Source organism: Bos javanicus, chromosome 12, assembly GCF_032452875.1.
Source record: "Bos javanicus breed banteng chromosome 12, ARS-OSU_banteng_1.0, whole genome shotgun sequence".
Taxonomy (NCBI): domain Eukaryota; kingdom Metazoa; phylum Chordata; class Mammalia; order Artiodactyla; family Bovidae; genus Bos; species Bos javanicus.
This window is the reverse complement of record NC_083879.1, coordinates 22,808,064-22,829,346: the sequence shown is the minus strand read 5'-3', so window position 1 is coordinate 22,829,346 and position 21,283 is coordinate 22,808,064.

Sequence of the window (21,283 nt, the reverse complement as noted above, 5' to 3'; positions counted from 1 at the left end):
CCTAAGTCTCCTTGATAGATGATTTTATCTAGTCCTCAAAATAAAAAGGAAAAAAAAATATGAAGGAGGTGCAATTATTATTTTACAGAGAGGTTAAGTAATTTGCCTGAGACCTTACAGCTAAAATGTGGACTTCAAAAAGATCTCATTATCTGAACTATTAAACAGAGTAAATGCTGTTGAAGAGATTCTGCCTAACATGAAAATAAAGATAGAGGAGGAGGCTTTTAAAAAAAAGTCTGTCAGGATACAGCATCAATTACTTGTGAAAGCATACTGTATTACCTACTAGGACTCAAAAATTTCTATCTTAGAAATGATTGTGTTACTAGCTCAGTTGTGTCCGACTCTTTGGGAACCCCATGGACTGGAACCCACCAGGCTCCTCTGTCCATGGAATTCTCCAGGCAAGAATACTAGAGTGGGTTGCCATTCCCTTCTCCAGGGGGTCTTCCCAGCCAAAGGATCAAAGCCTGGTCTCCTGCATTGCAAGCAGATTCTTACCATCTGAGCCACCAATTTGAACAAGTGGTCACCTTTCTGAGCCTAAGTTCTCTTATTTGTAAAAAGAGGTCAGAAATAGACGATTCTGCTTCATGACTTCTAGCATCATGATTATATCAGATCAGATCAGATCAGATCAGTCGCTCAGTTGTGTCCGACTCTTTTCGACCCCATGAATCGCAGCACGCCAGGCCTCCCTGTCCATCACTAACTCCTGGAGTTCACTGAGACTCACGTCCATCGAGTCAGTGATGCCATCCAGCCATCTCATCCTCTGTCGTCCCCTTCTCCTCCTGCCCCCAATCCCTCCCAGCATCAGAGTCTTTTCCAGTGAGTCAACTCTTCACATGAGGTGGCCAAAGTACTGGAGTTTCAGCTTTAGCATCATTCCTTCCAAAGAAATCCCAGGGCTGATCTTCACAATTTGAGAAAAAGTTTAAGGGTTATCTAGTTTTCTTCACCGAGAAGGCAATGGCACCCGACTCCAGTACTCTTGCCTGGAAAATCCCATGGGCGGAGGAGCCTGGTAGGCTGCAGTCCATGGGGTCTTGAAGAGTTTGGACACAACTGAGCAACTTCACTTTCACTTTTCACTTTCATGCATTGGAGAAGGAAATGGCAACCCACTCCAGTGTTCTTGCCTGGAGAATCCCAGGGACAGGGGAGCCTGGTGGACTGCTATCTATGGGGTCGCACAGAGTTGGACACGACTGAAGTGACTTAGCAGCAGTTTTGTTCAACTATATAATTTTACAAATGAGGAAGCACAGCCTCTGAATTCTTCCAGTGTCTTACCCAAAGTTGAACCTTGAATCCATGTATTTTGATTTCTCATTTCATTCCACCATGTAATGATCATCCCACACTACAAAATCATCTCAATTATTGCTTGAGAGCTTGTATACTTACTTTATAGGCAGACTGCATTATCTTTAAAACCCTTTCATTAAATTTGCACCTTCAAAGGATCTTTAAATTACATTCCAGCCAGAAGTTCTCACAAAGCAGATGCAGCTCAAACCTCTTATTTCAGGCTTGAGTTTCTAGTATGTTTAGATGGTAGTCCTGTTGAGTCATGAGATCATGAATGTAAAAATATGTGGAAAACTATAAAGCATCCGTGACAACACTCTTGGTTGGGTGCCCAGTATTAATTCCCAGTCCCCTCTCCCTTATTTGGGCTTCCCTGGTAGCTCAGCTGGTAAAGAATCTTCCTGCAATGCAGGAGACCTGCATTGGGTTGGGAAGATCCCCTGAAGAAGGAAAAGGCTACCCACTCCAGTACTCTGGCCTGGAGACTATACAGTCCACGGGGTCGCAAAAAGTTGGACATGACTAAGCGACTTTCACTTTCACTTACTTTCTCCCTTATTCACTCAATACTTTTGGTCAACACCTGACCCTATTCTAGACAATGAATCAGCTGAGGTGTCCCCTAGAAAAGACTGTATTTTCTGCTAAAAGAAGGAGACATGAGAAAACAGTTCATCAACCATCTTGGTTACCATTATTAAAGAATAAGATGTTTAGAGCTATGTCAGCCTTCTTGTAACCGTGAGGGGAATCACAGAGATCCAGTCCTAGCACCCTAAAGTTGTGGAGCCACACACCTCCTTTTGAATGTTTTAGAAGTGAGTCATAGATTATTAATAGTTTTAAGTTACAGTTATTTGAATTTTCTGCTTTTTAGTGTCTGAAAGCATTTCTAATTGATAAAGCACTGTACAGAGAAAACATATGTTCAGTGATAAAAAAAAAAAGCACACATTAGTCAACATTGTATCCCAGTGTTTGGCAATAGAAAATAGACACTCAGTACTTTGAACATTAATTGAGGGAATTCATAAATCAATATTATTGTGATGATTTTTGTTTCCTAGTGCAGCCTACAGAGTGGGTGTTTTACTTTTAAACAGAGAAAGTGTGCTATGTGAAATTAGGGAAGAAATGTGATGGTGAAATATAGGAAACACCAAGAAATCAATCATTTCTGACCATCAAGGAAAAGGGATTTCTGACCATCAAGGAAAAGGGACTTCTGACCATGAAGGTAAAGGGACTTCTTTGGTTCACATTTGTGGCAGTCACTATATTTTGGCTGATATGGTTTCTATTCCCAACCCTCTTCTTCCATATCTTTCTCTCCCATCAAAGCAATGAAAGCTAAAATCTCCATCTCCCAGCCTCTCTTCAAGTTTGAGGGTCATTTGACAGTGCTACCCAAGGAGAGGCAAGGGGAGGGATGCTGGGCCCATCACAGCCATATCCTCTTTCCTCAGCCCTAGAAAATGGATGTGGTACACCTTTGCAACAGGCGTCTTTCAACCATGAGGTGACAAGCATGAGGACCAAGCCCACGCACTAAGAATGGTGGAGTAAAATAGTGAGTCTGGATCCATATTATCACTTTTAGGCTTCTGCATTATCCTCAGATTTCTCTTGGGTGAGACCAGCAACCCTTCGCTGTTTAAATCTGGGAGTAGCAATAAGTACGTACCTGCTGGAGTATTCAAACTAACTGTTCTTTTGCCACGCAAGAGCCAAAATCACAGAAAAGTCGATTAGAGCCTGACACTAAGCAGAGCAGAGAGAGGGCAGAACAGTGTCGAGGGGGAGTTCGTTCTCCAGCAGTTGGTGGCTGCAGTGTGCATTCGTCATCTATAGCATGGATTAGAGACATAGACCTGCCTTAAAACTTGGCGATAGAAATGGGAAGAGCTTTGAAGAGAGTTGACAAAATGTGCTCAGTCACACCCAACTCTTTGCGACCTGATGGACTGTATCCCGCCAGGCTCCTCTGTTCATGGGATTCTCCAGGCAAGAATACTGGAGTGGGTTGTAATTTCCTTCTCCAGGGCATCTTCCCAACCCAGGGATCAAGCCTATGTCTCTGGTTTTTCCAGCATTGGCAGACAGGTTCTTTACCACTGAGCTACCTGGGAAGCCGAAAATAAGTAGAGACCACGGTAAATTCTTCCTTTTTGCCACTTCCTTCCTAAGCTACCCATTCCCTTCATGAATGCCATCTTTTTTTTTTTTTTCTGTAAATTAAGCCCACCTTTTATTGAAATTTTGTTCCAATAAAACATATCCAAGCCTGAATGGAAAGTGCTTTTTTTTATTTCCTTCAGAGGCTGTATCTCTGATTCATTTTATTTTTTTTTTAATTTTTTAATTGGAGTATAATTGCTTTACAATGTTGTGTTAGTTTCTGCTGTACAATGAAGTGAATCAGCTATATGTATACACATATCCCCTCCCTCCCACACAGACCATCCCACCCCTCTAGGTCATCCCAGAGCACTGAGCTGGGCTGCCTGTGCTATACAGCACACTCCCACTAGCTATCTGTTTTACGCATGGAAGTGTATATACGTCAATCCTCTCCATTCGTCCCAGTCTCCCCTTCCCCTCCCCACAGACCCTGGCCCCATGTCCACAGCCTGTTCCTTTCATCTGCGTCTCTACCCTTCATAAACGCCTTCTTAAAACAGGTTTAAGCAGGTATTGCTATGCTGTCCATCTTATTGATAAGGAATAAAAAAATCTCATGGGACAAGTGACCTTTCGTGTTTCCTGGTCTCCATTTCAGATCACCTCTGGATGAGATTATGGATTGCTTGTAGGATGCTTAGTCTCCTGTTTGTATCCATATATTTACCATAGCTGGCCCAACATCCTATTAAAGTAAGGTTACCTATTTCATTTTCCAGGAACTTTTCTTCATGCATTTGATAGACTCAAGACCCCTCTTCCCTGTAGAAGCTGCACATGTCTCATTATGTACAATTTCTAAACATAGTGATTTGTCTGACCATATTCCCCAGGAGCTCTCATGGAAATAAGATGCATACAGTCTGTGGCCTGATCCCTGGGGTGCTGTCTGCATTATTCATTTAAAGTTTGTGTATTACTTTGGAGATATAAAGTGCCATATAATTTCTCTAGATTATTCTTTTATGAATTAAAGGAGCATACAAATTTTAAATCAATAACTTATTCATAAGAAGAAAAAAATGTGAAGTGTTAAATCACATTTAACATAGCAGACACTTCACATTAAACCATCAAAATGGGAAATGTCCATAATACATTATATATATATTTTGGCTACATGACCCAATATGCATTTGAAAGCAGTGCATAATTATGCTTAATACTGAATCGTGTTACACTTTTGCTACTTTTAAATCATGCTTCTTTTTTCTTCCAGTATCAAAAAATCATCTTAGGTTTTTTCAGTGTTACAACCATGTTTTCTGATTTAAAAAAAATTTTCCCAGAATATGTAGAAAGAGGAATATAATGAGCTTCATAGAAAGAGATAAAAATTTTTGTGTATGTGTAGATAATAATATCTATCAGTCAGTCATAATTTCTAAGAGAATTCACAAAGATCTGTTCTATTGTATTTAAAGATCTTAAATCCCACCTTCCTTCGCCAAAGTAAGATGCACTGCATACTAATACACTGACTATACTAATACAATGGTCTAAGAGAGCAATGGGCTTCCCAGGTTGCTCCGTGGCAAAGAACCTGCCTGTCAATGCAGGAGACACAGGTTTGATCCCTGGGTCCGGAGGATCCCCTAGAGAACCAAATTTGCAGCCTGCTCCTGTATTCTTACCAGGAAAATTCCCACCAACAGAGGAGCCTGGCAGGCTACAGTGCATGATGCCACAAAGAGTCAGACAAGACTTAGCGACTAAACAACAGAGGAAAGCCAAACCGAAATGCTGAATTTGGTATTATAATACTAAGAGAGGTTAACAAGCACTGGTTTTTCTAAAGTTAAATAATTTCATATTACAGCCAGGTGAAATGGGAGTGTGAAAATGCTTCTTCACCAGTTTCCTGGTTTTCCCCAGGAGAAATTTAATTTCACCCTACCTCTCTCCACTCATTGGAGCTCTTGGGGCAACTAGAGTCTCAGAAGGGAACCCACCCTCCAGTGGGTGTGGTCAGGGCTGCTCCTCTCTCATGGGTGAATCTCCCATAAGGGAGGCCTGCCCTCTCTGGTCCATGTGGCCAAGATGCAGAGAGTGGGTGAGTCTGCCAGCTCTGGGCTCCGTTAGCAGGCCTCCTGCCACTCACTAAACCACATCCTCCATTTTAGCCATTACCAGTAATAATGATATTTTGGTCTCCATCTACTTCTTTTTTGCTCCCTCAGTTTGTTGTTGCAGTTGGGGAAGAAGTGTTATTTACTGATCCCATGAAAAAACATCACAAACTGAATGTAAAGCACAGGGAGCTTAGTTCAGTGCTCTGTGATGACCTAGAGGGGTGGGATGGGTTGGGGTGGGGGCAGGTGGGAGGCAGGCTCAAGAGGGAGGGGATATACGTGTATGTATAGCTGATTCACTTTGTTGTACAGCAGAAACTAACCCAACATTGTAAAGCAATTAGACTCCAAGAAAGAAATTAAAAAAGAATTATCACAAACTGAATGCATGCACGTTTCAATATTAGTTAAATATTACTATTTTGTTGGGCTTCTCAGTGGGTGCTGCTGCTGCTAAGTTGCTTCAGTCGTGTCTGACTCTGTGCAACCCCATAGATGGCAGCCCACCAGGCTCCGCCATCCCTGGGATTCTCCAGGCAAGAACACTGGAGTGCGTTGCCATTTCCTTCTCCAATGCATGAAAGTGAAAAGTCAAAGTGAAGTCCCTCAGTCGTGTCTGACTCTTCTCGACTCCATGGACTGCAGCCTACCAGGCACCTCCACTCCAGGCAAGAGTACCGGAGTGCATTGCCATTGCCTTCTCCGCCAGGGGCGTGCTAGTGGTTAAAAAACCCACCTGCCAATGCAAGAGATGTAAGAGACATGGTTTCCATCTCTGGGTTGGGAAGATCCCCTGGAGGAGGGCATGGCAACTCGCTCCAGTATTCTTGCCTGGAGACTCCCATGGACAGAGGAGCCTGGCGGGCTACAGTCCATAGGGTCACACAGAGTTGGACACGACTGAAGCAACTTAGCACACACACATACACATGCCAGCAACACCAGGTCTTTACTAATAGGGGTCAAGGAGAAAAGAGAGAAATGAGTTTTCAGCAGTTTCCACTGCATCAGAAGGCCAACGAATGTATCTTAAATGCTGTGCTGGATTGAGTCACCAATTAAAGTGAAAGGGTGGATGAAAAGAGAATGCTTTTTTGCTAATTATGTCTCTGAAAGATCAATGTCTCTCTTAAAAGCAAAAGAGTATGGGCAAAGTGATGAGAAGCAGAAGATATAAGAACAGAAATAGAATTTCGAGCTGTGGACAACGTCAACCATGTCAGCAAGTATAGACATTCAAAGTGGTGATGGCAGAGTTGGGGAGAGGAGAGAGATAGAGGAAGGAGGGGAAGGAGATACAGAGAGAGGGAGACCAGCAAACAGAGGAGACAGGTGTTGTGTTTCTGGGTTTTGGTTCTGATTTGCTTTGTTTCCAGGGAGAGAAGGTAAAGAGCTGTGTCTTTTACCTTGAAGGCACAGATATAGGATACCTGCCACGTCTGGTGAGGGATCCTGTGACTTAGTTGCTATCACAAGGATGTAAGTGTGTCATAGGGAGGCCACGTCCACAGAAAGTCAAAGAGACATTCACTAGGTCAACTGGTAAAACTGATATCGTATCATCAAAAAAGTCTACATTATATATTTTAAGGGCTTCTCTGGTGACTCAGGCAGTAAAAAATAAAAATATCCCTGTGAGGCGGGAGACCCAGGTTTGATCCCTGGGTCAAGAAGATTCCCTGGAGGAGGGAATGGCTATCCACTCTAGCATTCTTACCTGGAGAATCCCATGGACAGAGGAGCCTGGTGGGCTATTGTCAGAAATAAATATTTTTTAAAAATTCATCTTTTATCTGCATCATTCCTCTGAAACCTAAGCAATGACAACAGTTCCTCCCTCAGTGCTCTGTATTTAAATATATATATATATTGCAAAAAGCAATTTTATATTATACATTTCTATGTGTTTCTTAAAGGCATTAAATTATATCTTCTGCTTTGGAAATATGTCATGTAGTAAAAAGTTTAAATTTAGGATGTGCAGTCTTTAGCTATCTAGAACTCTCTTAACCAAATCAGCCACTCCTTGATTGGTGCATGTAAAAATTTTACCATGTAATTGAAATAAGCCATTACTTACCAGTTTTTAAAAGTAAAATGTGGGAAGATTGAAGGATATATTTTTCTTTTGGCTTTTCTGTATTCCCTAATCTTTCTTCAAATAACCTGGATTACTTATATAATTAAAATGTTTAATTAAAAGTGGAAGCCAATTATCAATTGAAGGAGCTTTCGGAAACAGAATCACTAAGCCTAACGCACTGGAAAGAACTACCAATGCAGAAGAGAATTTCAGATCAGAGTAAGGAAGGATAAGGGTTGTCCCCAGTGGAACACGCACTTCAAAAACCTGTGAACTCCAACACCATCAGTGTCCACCCAAGTTGCAGACCTGTGTCAGGAGTGTTGTAAAAGGCAACCCAGGTTTGGTCTGAAGTTCTTGAGCAACCGGCCATCCCTAACACTTTTGGCACCAGAGACCAGTTTAGTGGAAGACAACTTTTCCCCAGATCGTGGTGGGGGCTGGGGAGGGGGATGGCTGGAGATGATTCCACAGCATTACATTTGTTGTGCGCTTTCTTTCTATCATTATCACATCATTATCACATCAGCGCCTCCGCAGATCGTCAGGCATTAGATCCTGGAGGTTGGGGACCCCTATTCTAGAGATTTTTCCTCTTCCATTCTCCTGGAGTCAACATTCTTTAGCACTTCTGTAATAGCTCATATTCATTTCCAGTGAGTCTCCTACATTTTTGAAAACTGCCTGGAGAAACTCTAGTCTCTTCTCACTAAGTTGTTGGTCTCATCCCTGCCTTACCCTGGGATTCTCGCTTCAGACCCCCAGTGGCAAAAGACCTCTTTTTTCTTTATCTCCCAAGTAAGACTACACCAGGTGGCAGATTTTTAAAAGGCTTAGAGAAAGATCAGGGTGGAGTGTTAGAGCCGTATCACAGTCCACCTAGAACGGAACACCAGAGCCCCCTGCCATGGGACGTCTCACAGGAGCTGCTTCTCCTTGGAGAATTCTGCCTACGGCCGTCTTCAAGACCAGGTGGGCCCCTCTTTCTGTGCCATCCTTCAGTTGCTCCTTCCCACACCTCTACGTTTTCTGACCTGCTTAGCACCTGTCTTGCTTTGGAAGCTCAAGTCTGTGTGCTCTGTATTGTTTGAGCACTCCTTTCTGCCTCTGTGCCATTGCTGCCCATCCTCTGGGGATGACCACAGACACAGGCACTAAACAACACTCTCCCCCTGACCCAATTTAAAAAAAATATTCTCTTGCTAAGGGGATTGGAAATTGCACCTTTTCAGCTGTTCACTGGCTCAAACCTCAGCCTACTATTTAAAAGGATAAAATAAACTTATTTAAAATATATTATTAGATGATGTTTCAAAAGGCACTTCTTTAAAAACATAAAGTTCCATGACCTCTTAGAAACCCTTTGAGCCAAAGTATAAAAGAAAAAGCCCACATTATTACTGGTTTGAGAAAGAATAAATAGAATACACCAATACACTGCCATCAAAAAAATGTATGTTTTCCAAAAGGAGTTAGAGCCAGCTTCTGATCATCGTAATCAAAACCCACAGGGTTTAGTGGTCGAAAGAACACTATGTGGGGAGTCAAGGACCTGAGTTTAAATTCAGAGTCAGGGTCTTGACCATACTATGACTCAGGTATCAGTTCCATTACAACCCATCTGCATAAGGCCGTGCCTTTACCTAATAAGGCCAGTCACCATCGTGTGCGACCACTTGCCTGAGATGAAATGAATCAGTTAATTTATTCGTATTAGTTAGTGGTAGAGCTTGAATTAATGGTAGTGCTTGGATTAACACGAGCATTTTTTTTTTTTTTTTTATGTTATATGTTTGTTTCTTTATACCAGAAGCCTCCTAGTGGCAGAAAGGCAGCAAAAAGGACCTTCAATAATTTTTTTCCTAGGTGTAAGGGTGAATATAAAATTTCAGCCTAACTGTGTGACTTTTCTGTTAATAACTGATTCATACCCGGGGTCTCTTCTCCTAACAGGTAAACATGGGAGAAAAACTTGATTTAGTGCAGTTATACTAAAAATGTCATTAGCCAAGAGAAACCCACGTTCTGTCCTTGCTATAAACTCCCTGTCAGTTACATTCTGTTTCTTCTACTTTTGTTTTTACATATACGCCTATTATTTCTTCCATGGTCATGATACTCAGTCAAAAATTATGTGTAATGTGTTTACTTCAAAAAGTTAAGGTTTTATTTACGACTTGCTTTTGATCCAAAAGTATTGCGAGTCTTATTTGAACTTGGCTATTGCTTGGAAAACAAATAATTATGGTGTAGTGAGAGAGGAAAGACCGGGTTTCCTTGTTTCAAAAGAGCGTCCAAGTCTGTTAAACAGAGCAGAAAAGAATAAACATCCGGTTTTTGTTGGATGCTTCTTAACCTTCGTTTTTGTCTGTAAAGAGACAGAAACGGGAGATGCACAAAAAAGGAGATCTAAATACAGGAAAGTAGTCAGGAACACCCAGCCCTGGGCTGGGCTTAACTGCTAAATTGTTGTTTGACCTTGGCCAAGTAACAGTGAACAGTGATAGACCTACTCTGATTGTTCTCTCCTCCAAAAACTAATCGGTTCTTTAAAGAGACAGATGGTTCGATTACCAATAACCAATCAGGCCATGATCAGGCAATTCCCTGCTGTTCTGTGAATGCTAAAACTACAAGATATCAATTTTTTGAGGGTTCAGCTGACCCCAGCAGCAACAGGGATGGAAAGATGCACCATTTTGCAGTGGATTAACTTTTTAGGAGGAGGAGAAGGGGTGAAAGAGGATGAGATGGTTGGATGGCGTCACCAACTCAATGGACATGAGTTTGAGTAAACTCCAGGAAATAATGAAGGACAGGGGAGCTGGGCGCAGTGCAATCTGTGGGGTTGCAAAGAGTCAGACATGACTTAGCTCCTGAACAACAACAACTTTTTATCAGGGCTTCCCAGGTGTCACAATGGTAAAGAATCTGCCTCCTAATGCCGCAGACGTGGGTTTGATCCCTGGGTCAGGAAGGTCTCCTGGAGTAGGAGATGGCAGTCCACTCGAGTATTCTTGCCTGGGAAATCCCATGGACAGAAAAGCCTGGGTGAGCTGCATCCATGGAGTCACAAGAGAGTTGGACACGACTTAATGACTGAGCACGCACTTAACTTTTTCCCAATGTTTTATTCTTGTACTTTTTAGACAAAAAGAACCCCCTACAGGCTTAATGACAAGTCTCTTATACTAATTAGTGCTGGAGAGTGATAGGCCAATCTGCCATCAAGCGTCCCAATGTAATAAATTAATCCAAACCATCTATGTTGAATCGCTTGTTTTTCCCTAGCCAGGTTCTGCAGAATTTTTCCTCTGCCATCCAAGATTCATTCAGTTACAACAATAAGAAAATCCATCATGTTCAAACCTACAGTAAAAGTTTGACCTACCCTTCTCAGATGAATTTGAGGGTGCAATTAGTTTGCCAAGAGCATGCAAAGACCAAGACCCTGTTAGGGGTCATAACAGTATAATGAGTCTAAATTCAAGGGCTTTTCTTGATTTATTTATTTATTATGCATGCCACACCATGCAGCATGTGGGATCTTAGTTCCCCAGTCAGGGATTGAACTGGGGTCCCTGGTAGTGGAAGCACAGATTCTTAACCACTGGACACCAGGGAAGTCCCACTTCTCTTATTTAATACCAAAGAGAAAAGTTATCTTTTTTTTTTCTTTTGATCTTGGTATTTTCCAATTTCTTGGATTAAGTGTTGATGTACAATAAAGGTAAATACAAGGACAAGATGAAGCATAATGACTTGCTGCTACCATGACAGGACTGATCTGAATTGGATTTAGCCATAGAAATACCTCCAATGGAAAGAAAGCCTGTTTGGGTTGAGAGCAGCAGAAAATGGGCTCAACCACTTACTGGTTTTTCTCAACGTGGATAAATCAGTCATTTAGCCTCTCTAAAACTCCATTTGCTCATCTGTAAAATGGAGCATGTATCTTTGCATAGCGTTATTCTACAGACTAAATGGAAATACACATGTACTTATCACACTGCCAGGCACAGAGTAAACTGCTCAACAAATGATAGCTATTGTTTTAGGAAGATCACTCTTCTACTAACTTAGAATTTATTTAGCAGCAAATATTCCCACACATTCAAATCCATAAAAAGTTCTGACTTATTCTCTTAAGATGATAAAATCAAAGAGATCTTCAAAAAAAAATCAATATGTGATCTGGTGTTTCCCATGATTTCTTTTTAAGAGAGAAGACAAATTTTGACCAGTTTTTTCATACAAATAAAACAATCAAAATATACAGTATGCTGTGTTATACAAAATGGTAACCAAGAAAAGTTTTCCAGTGGAAATATTCTTTGACACTTCTATACATCAAATTAATGAACATTGAACTTTGAGGAAGAAATAGAAACTTGTGTTTATTCTGAGCTCAAGAAAGCCAAGGGTGAAGCCCCCCAAAGCTAAATTCTGTGGGTCTATTTTATTTTCTTTAATTAAGTCCGACTCTGTCTACACCATAACTCATCCTTTCTTTGTTTCCCTTTCCTATCTCTGAATCTCCCTGGAGGAGGTCATGGCAACCCTCTCCAGTATTCTTACCTGAAGAACCTCCATGGACAGAGGAGCCTAGCAGGCTACAGTCCCTGGGATCACAAAGAGTCTGACACGACTGAGCGACTAAGCACAGCACCTCTGAATCTATCTCCATAATGCAGTTAGCAGGGGCATATACATGAAAGTTGTGGTCTGTAGGTCAGGCACCTTAATAGTCCCAGTGAGTGAAGTGAGGTCAAAGTCACTCAGTCCTACTCTTTGCGACCCCATGGACTATACCAGTCCATCCTAAAGGAAATCGGTCCTGAATATTCATTGGAAGGACTGATGCTGAAGCTGAAACTCCAATACTTTGGCTACCTACTGCAAAGAGCTGACTCATTTGAAAAGACCCTGATGCTGGGCAAGATCGAAGGCACGAGGAGAAGGGGATGACAGAGGAGGAGATGGTTGGATGGCATCACCAACTCAATGGACATAGGTTTGGGTGAACTTTGGGAGCCCCTGTCATCGGACAGGGAGGCCTGGCATGCTGCAGTTCATGGGGTCACAAAGAGTCAGACATGACTGAGCGGCTGAACTGAACTGAACTGGACTATACAGTCCACGGAATTCTCCAGGCCAGAATACTGGAGCAGATAGCTGTTCTGTTCTCCAGGGGATTTTCCCAACCCAGGGATTGAACCCAGGTCTCCCGCACTGCAGGTGGATTCTTTACCAGCGGAGTCACAAGGGAAGCCCAAGAATACTGGAGTGGGTAGCCTATCCCTTCTCCAGTGGATCTTCCCAACCCAGGAATCAAACTGGGGTCTCCTGCATTGCAGGTGGATTCTTTACCAGCTGAGCTATGAGGGAAGCCCCATACAGTCCCAAAGTCCTTATTAAATAACACCAGCTCCTAAGTGGTATGGCCCTCACTGATTTACATCAATTCTAGCTAATAAAAATTAATGGCCTTTGTGGACAAAACAAAGGATACTAGTTTGCAATAATATCAATAATCTTCTAATGCTTCACCTTACTGACCTTTGTGAAAATAAAGATAGATACCTGAGTATAAACCCAAGAAAAAGTTATTCCCGCTGGAACCCACTTCAGACTTCAGAATTGATGTAGAAACCCCCAGACACTGCTTTATCTTGATCAGTTTTAGGAAACCAAATAAATGTTATTTTGGTTGCTAATTAAAAATATCCTTCCAGGGCAGAATTGCAGCAATGGGTAGAGTAGGATGCTTCAGTGTACAGCGATTTTTTTTAGTAAAGACCCTTAGCCAGAACGGCGTTGTTACTCACTAGCGCCATCTTGTGGTGACCTAGGAATATGGTTTGCACTTCAGGAAATTACTCCCTGATACGGAACTGCCTGAAATCAAACATAAACTCTTAACATGCAACTATTCCCTGGTTTGAGGATTTCCAGGTTTTTAGAGACCCGTCATTCTCACACCAATTCTCTGCTGTTGGCTGAAAGGCTAATCTTAACACTTACAGAGGTTAAGTAAGCTGGGCATAAACAAGGAAACTCACATCAATAGGTATCGTTTCTGTTAATTTGAAGGTTTAAAAAATATGAAGTTTCCTTACAAAAGAATTCTAGATAGGTGAAACTTATCCCCTCCTCCACTCCCTGGAGAATAGGTGGACTCAATGCCTCTCAAAGAATAAACCACGGAAAGGAAAAACTAGTAACTTTCCAGTGGGGAAGTCTGACAGACCAACATCTTAACCAGGTGACCTATTAAACGATGAACATCACTGGCCATGTGTGGAGCCCTGATATGAGATGACCAGAACACACTTCACTTCCATGGCATTCTTGCCCAAAATCCATTACTCCAGTTGACTCACATTCGACTAAACCATGCTGGAGGACATTCTACAAAATACCAGATCAACACTCCTCACAACTGTCAAGGTCATGAATAACAAGGGGAGAGGCTGAGACACCATCACATATCAGAGGACCCTAAGGAGACAGGACGGCTAAGTGCAATGCGGGCTCCTGGCCGGGATTTTGAAACAGAAAAAGGACACCCATAGGAAAACTGGTGAAACCCAGATGAAATCTGGAGTTTAGTCAATAGGCGATGGCACCCCACTCCAGTACTCTTGCCTGGAAAATCCCATGGGCGGAGGAGCCCGGTAGGCTGCAGTCCATGACGTCGATGAGGTCGGACACGACTGAGCGACTTCACTTTCACTTTTCACTTTTCCTGCATTGGAGAAGGAAATGGCAACCCACTCCAGTGTTCTTGCCTGGAGAATCCCAGGGACGGGGGTGCCTGGTAGGCTGCCGTCTATGGGGTCGCACAGAGTTGGACACGACTGAAGCGACTTAGCAGCAAGATGCCAATGTAAGATGCCAAGAGTAAGATGCCAAAGTAAGTGCTGCAATTCATGGGGTTGCAAAGAGTCGGACACAACTGAGCGACTGAACTCGAACTCAAAGATTCCAATGTGGCCTTAGTTTTGACCAATGTACCACAGTGTGTACGATGAAAACATCTTAGAGGAAACTGAAACCGGTGAAAAGGTGTAAGGGAATACTCGCTCTTATTTTGGCAAATTTTTTGTACATTTCCGAGTATTCCAAAGTGAAAAGTTTATCTTTGAAAAAGTATGAAGTATTTGCTGTGTATGCTGGATGTTCTTGAGGACACTTCATATTTGAACAACATGTCACAGATTAAAATGTGTTTTCATATACTTTCATTTAAACTTCCATGGCAGCCTGCAAGGCAGTCAAGATTGGGATTATTTCCATTGACAGTGTATGGAAAGCAGAAACTAAGAAGTTCTGTCCTCCTCAAAGTCACCCTAGGATTAAGCAGAGCCAAGTGGTGGCTCCACCTCCAAGACTCCTTTTGTACCTTACAAGTTTCTCACTTTTAAATTCTAATTGCAGTGATTCTATTGGGAGTGACTGCCACAATCACACTGGGAGTGATTGACATGAGACCGCTAGATTTTAAGGTACCCATGTTATCCTGACCCTTCTGTGGGAGGATTTGTGTGTGGAAAATAGTAATGACTGCTATGATAGAAAAAAATTGGAGTGGGAAAGACTAAGTCAAAGTTCTAATATTTACTCCCAGACTTCATCATGAAGTAATAAAGTTCGCTCTGCCAAGAAAAATCCTTTTCATCCTTTAAGTCTTGGCTCAAGAATTATTGGATATTTTTCATGTCCTTTTTCCAGGCTCCCTGCTGCATCTGAACTCTCCAAACTCCATACTTCTGTAGCATTTTTTCACTGCTTCTTTTCTTGTTTGAGATAAATATTAAAAATATGCATTCACATTTTTGCTGTATATAAAATGACTCTCCCATCTCTCCTCTTTTTACATCTTTTGCTATCCAAAAGTAATCCTCAAACATAATTTTTTCTAGCCAGATGGCTCATTAGGAATGGGCATGTTAAATTCTTTAAGTTAAAAATCTCAAACTCAGGGACCAGCAAAGAAATATAAATGAGTAAAGTGGATCCAAGTATAAGGAAAAGTCAACTGACCTTCTCTTTTATTTCCCCATGTTTATAAAACCAACAAAAATGGATATTTTTCTGCTATAATAAAAATGGTACTTGATGATAAATGGTAACTGACATTTGACCTCAGGATTTGTAGGGAACAAGAGAGTGATTGGAATTGTGGCAGACAGAAAAGTCAATGCTTGATTAACTTGAGAGGCTCTGAAAATTATGAAAGGTCCTTGGAAAGACTCAGATGTTGGCTTGATTATTCCTCAAGTCCACCAGATAGAAGAAATTAACGATTCAGTCTAGCACTTAAAGGTCCAGCAGAAGAGTAGCAAGGTAAGGGGAGGTGGGAGAATAGAGGACAAATTCCCAGGGAAAGATTCGACAGTCATATTGACTCACAAGGCTAACTCTGGGCAAAAGGGCGACAGAGGCTGTACCTTCTAACCTCCTCGGTTCTTCATTTCCCGTCTGGGGCTTCTTTCTTTTCGTAGAATGTTAAATACCCCGAGGTAAGGCTGCTCATGCCAAGTTCAAGGCTTCTCAGTGAAGTCCGGCCCCTTCCACCTCTTCATTCTTTGTGGCCATTTAACATTCTCCCAAGTTCTCTCAGCTGAAATACTAACCAATGAACCTTATCTCTCTGTCATTGGATACATTTTAAGTAAGGCTCTATGTCTGTGATGTTGAGTGCCGTTTTCTGTGCTTCTTGACAATGAAATAGTCTCTGCTGTGAATTTTCTGTCTAAATATTTTGCCTAGTTTCTATTAGGTTACCTAGAGGGGATTGGACAAATACATAAACATATTAGGGATTTTGGAAACCAAGTTTCTTACTGTTTGGAAGGGAGCTACAATCAAAGGAAGAAAATGAAAATGAATCCTGTATTGTTGATTGGAAATAGAAGGATTGATGTGAAGCTATGGTTTTCTGTATATGTAGATGAATATGTAGATATCCACGTAGGCAGGGGAAGGTATGAGATAAGCCCAGAATATATTATTATGACAGAAAGAAAGCAAATACTCAGTGATGGAATTGTATCAAAAGGGCACAGAAGCCAGTTTGAACAGCCTCCCTCTGGCCAAGTCTGAGACAATCTGAGCAGAAAGATAAATAATAATAACCACAGATGTGACTCATTGAATGAAATAGGAAACAATGAGTCCTAAACAAACAAACCAAGTTTTAAACTTGTTTGATAAAAAATGGGATATTTACATAGTTTCAAATTACTCCCATGAAACACTTATTAAATAGAAAGGAGAAAGTCCTAATATTACAGTGAAGAGTTCTGTAATATGATGAACCACCTAAAACAATCGAAGTGAATATCACCAGTAATTGGACAAATTAAAATTCTGTACCAGCTGATAAGATGCAATTACAGCACAGCATCAAGAACTGTGATGTTCCTATCTGTAACACATCCTGAATCTCATTAGGAGGAAAATCAGAGAAAGTGAAATAGAGGGCGTTCTGTGAAACGACTGGTCAGTGATCTTCAAAAGTGTCAGAGTCATAAATGTGAAGAGAGGTTGAGAAACTGTCCCAGACTGAAGGAAAATAAAGAGAGGTGACAAACTCATGTGATTCTGAACTGTCTTTGGTGAAACTTGAATGGGATCTACAGATTCTTTTTAAGACCAAAAAGAATTTGTTCTTCAGCCTGCGCTGGGAAGGAGCAGAAGAAGTTTAGGAAGACAGTAAACATCTGGGCCCAGGTGGCTCAGTTCTAAAGAATCCACCTGCCAATGCAGGAGACACAGGAAACCTGGGTTCAATCCCTGGGTAGGGAAGATCCCCTGGACAAAGGGCATGGCAGCCCACTCCAGCATTCTTGCCTGGAGAATCCCATGGACAAAGGAGCCTGGTGGGCTACAGCTCATGAGTAGTTCAGCTGAGAGAACTTGGACGAAGGGGAAACGGTCACAAAGAATTCCTATTTGGGGACGGAAGGAACTGGACTTCCCTGAGAAGTCTTGAGTATGGCAGAAGCAGCCTTACTTCCAGGTATTTAACTTTTTATGAAGAGAGGGAAGCCCTGCACTGGAAACAAAGAATCGGGAAAGTGAGAAAGTACAGTCTTTGTCGTTGTCCGTGGAGTCCCAAAGAGTCCCACACAAGTGAGCACACACGCGTACACAAGTGAGCACACACGCGTTATCACTAAACGTCTGGGACACCTCATGATAGTCCGCCTCCGTGGGAGAGTCTGCGGTCACCTAGACTGCACCCTTTCTGGCTGGCTGGGCTCCTGCGAGCCTTCCTTCCTTCCCCGCCTCCCTCCTGTGTCTTCGCCTCCTCCCCGCATCCCGCTGCTCCAGGCCCCGCGTGTGTGCCCAGGCGGGCACCGGGGACCAGCAGGGACTTCACAGTGGATGGGGCAGCCGGGACAGCAGCCTGGTCCAGAGGGCTCATTGCGCACCTTGTGCTGTCCTGGCTGGCGCGCCGGCCTGTAGGGGGCGCCCTCCACACCACCCCGCGGGCTGCGGGGCTCCAGGGTCTTCCAGGGATCCCAGAGGGTTGAGAACCTGGGGCCAGAGTCCCAGCGGCGGTCCTGGCGCCTCCTGGTCTCGATCTCGAATGTAAGGGATGCCGTGGTCGCGGGGCACCCGTCCGGGTCGCGCTTGTCCCCACCAGTACCGAGAACAAGTCTAAATTCTCACCCACTTGAGAATTCTCACCTCTACTCCCTGTACCGGTTGTTGTTCAGTGGCTCAGTCGTGTCTGTCTCTGCGACCCCATGGACTCAGCACGCCAGACTTCCCTGTCCTTCACCATCTCCCGATGTGTGTGTGAAAGTCGCTCAGTCGTGTCCAACTCTTTGTGACCCCGTGGACTATACAGTCCTGGAATTCTTCAGGCCAGCTGTTCCCTTCTCCAGGGGATCTTCCCAATCCAGGAATTGAACCGGGTCTCCTGCATTGCAGGCGGATTCTTTACCAACTGAGCTATCAGGGAAGCCCATCTCCTGGAGTTTGCTCAAACTCATATCCATTAAGTCGGTGATGCCATCCAATCATCTCATCCTCTGTCGTCCCTTTTTCCTCCTGCCTTCAAACTTTCCCAGCATCCGGGTCTTCTCTAATGAGCTGGCTCTTCACATCAGGTGGCCAAAGTATTGGAACTTCAGCTTCAGCATCAGTCCTTCCAATGAATATTCAGGATTGATTTTCTTTAGGATTGATTGGTTTGATCTCCTTGCAGTCCAAGGGACAGTGGGTGTCCTCAAAGGTCTTGGTGATACTGATGGTGAACACACAGAGCCAGGAAATTTACCCAGCCAGTAGATTTTCAAAGTTATTCTCCTGATTCTGCTGTCTTTATTGGGGTTGTGCTGGTGGGAAATATGTACTATCTTCCCTGATAGCTCAGATGGTAAAAAATCTGCCTGCAATGCAGGAGACCCTGGTTCAGTCCCTGGGTCAGGAAGATCCCCTGAAGAAGGGAATGGCAACTCACTCTAGCATTCTTGCCTGGAGAATTCTATGGACAGACCATGGGGTCGCAAAGAGTCGGACATAACTGAGAGACCAACACTTTCACTTTGATTTCATGTGATGGGGGTCCGCTTGCGATTTGATTTTACCTTATATTACAAGCTGATCAATTAACCTGTTACTATTGTGAGGATGCTGGCAGTAGATATAAGAGGCCTGGATCAGGGACAAAGTGTTTTGTTACTCATGGTACAGGAAGCAGTATGAACACCATCATTTGCATCTGTCCCCTTTCCCCCACTGATTCCATGGACATGAGTTTGAGTAAACTCTGGGAGTTGGTGATGGACATGGAGGCCTAGCGTGCTGCAGTCCATGGGGTCGAAAAGAGTTGGACACGACTGAGCGACTGAACTGAACTGAACCTTTCCCCCAAAGTCCCACAGGGGTGACACAGAAAACCCAGATGCCACCCTCACATGCAGTGGGTTGCAATACAGGGAGAAACAATGAACTAGGGGAGCCTGCTCTTTTATGGAGTGGGTGGCCATTCCCTTCTCCAGGGGATATCCCCGACCCAGGGATCAAACCCAGGTCTCCTGCATTGCTGGCAGATTCTTTACCATCTGAGCCACCAGGGAACCCCTTTATAGCAAACAGCAAGCCTAATCTTTGCCCAGAACATTGCCTCATCCCATAAAGTTGTTCACTGCAAACAGAACCCCGATCTATACCCAAAGGAATAGTGTGTGCCATAAGGATATTTGTGGCAGCATTCATAGTACTCTTACTACTGCAAGACCGTGACCAACTTAAGTGTCCATCAATAGTATATAAGTAAATTAGGTTGTATCCCTAACTGAATGAAAAGGAATGAACTAATGTTCCATTAAAAAATATGAATGAATCTTACAAACCTGAGGTTAAATGATTGCATCCAGACACAGAAAATATACAGTGTATTGTTCCATTTATATAGAGTTGAAAAATGAATGAAACTAGTCTATGGAGATAGAGGTCAAAAGAGACGGGGTCCGGAAATCAGTAACTAGAAAGGGCTTCAGGGAGATGTCTCAGATGCTATGCGGTGTGTTTTATTGAGCCGAACATCCAAGATATGTGTAGTTTCCCAGGTTTTACTTCAACAGAAGTTTTAAATGTGGAAAGAACGCTAGTGCGTGCTTCCATAAGTGAAATAATACGAAGATGCGTAAAAGAAATGCTAATAACTTTCCCTGCCTCCTAGTCTCCTGGGGTATTCATTTTTTACTAGATCAGTACGCATCCTTATATATCGTCTCCTAGTTAAACAAGCAAATACAATCACATCTATATAAATATCTCTGCTTTCTCTTTTTTTGCTTTTATCCATTGCATAATACACTTTATAGACTTTAAACTCTAATATTTTTATTCGACAATTTGTAAATGGACTTTCTGTAAGTCAGTAGCTATAGTTAGAACCGTTATGTCTAATGTTTCTACCCACGCATTTATAATTTTATACAAATAGGTATGTATACTGTTGTCTGTTTTTAGTGACGCCTTTTTTTTTTTCTATGCGTTTTGCCACCGGTACACAATCTGTCTCACTTGACAAATCTGGTATTTTTCTCCCTACTTAAATAACCATTTATAAGTGAATAATTTGTATATTTACTCATTCAGCATATAAAATGAAAATTTATGTACATATGTATAAAATAGGCTCATATCAACATTCTCATACTTATTAATTTTATTCAAGGTTTCTGCTCTATCTTGTTCCCCAGATATATTTAATGTAGCACTTTCATCTGTGTAATTAATCAAACCTCCTCAGACACTTAAAATGTTATAGAAATACACATAACTATTGTAAATACCATATTTTTAATGTAGAGTGTGAACGGCTTTACTTTCCATCACAATGTATGTATTTGGGCAAATGGTACTTTCTTTGCATTTAACATAATGCTTTATCAGGATATTTCGTTTGCACCTACTGGAAACAAAGGAAAAACCAGGGTCAATAACATGCATTAGATTTTCCATCCAATATCTGCATTTTATTCTCTTGACTCTGGTGAGGAAAAATTTCATTACTAAATCATTAACATATTGCTTATAAGGAGTTATAGTCACCTGACTAGTTGTTCTTTTGTTATACTTAATTTAAATTATCCCTTACATT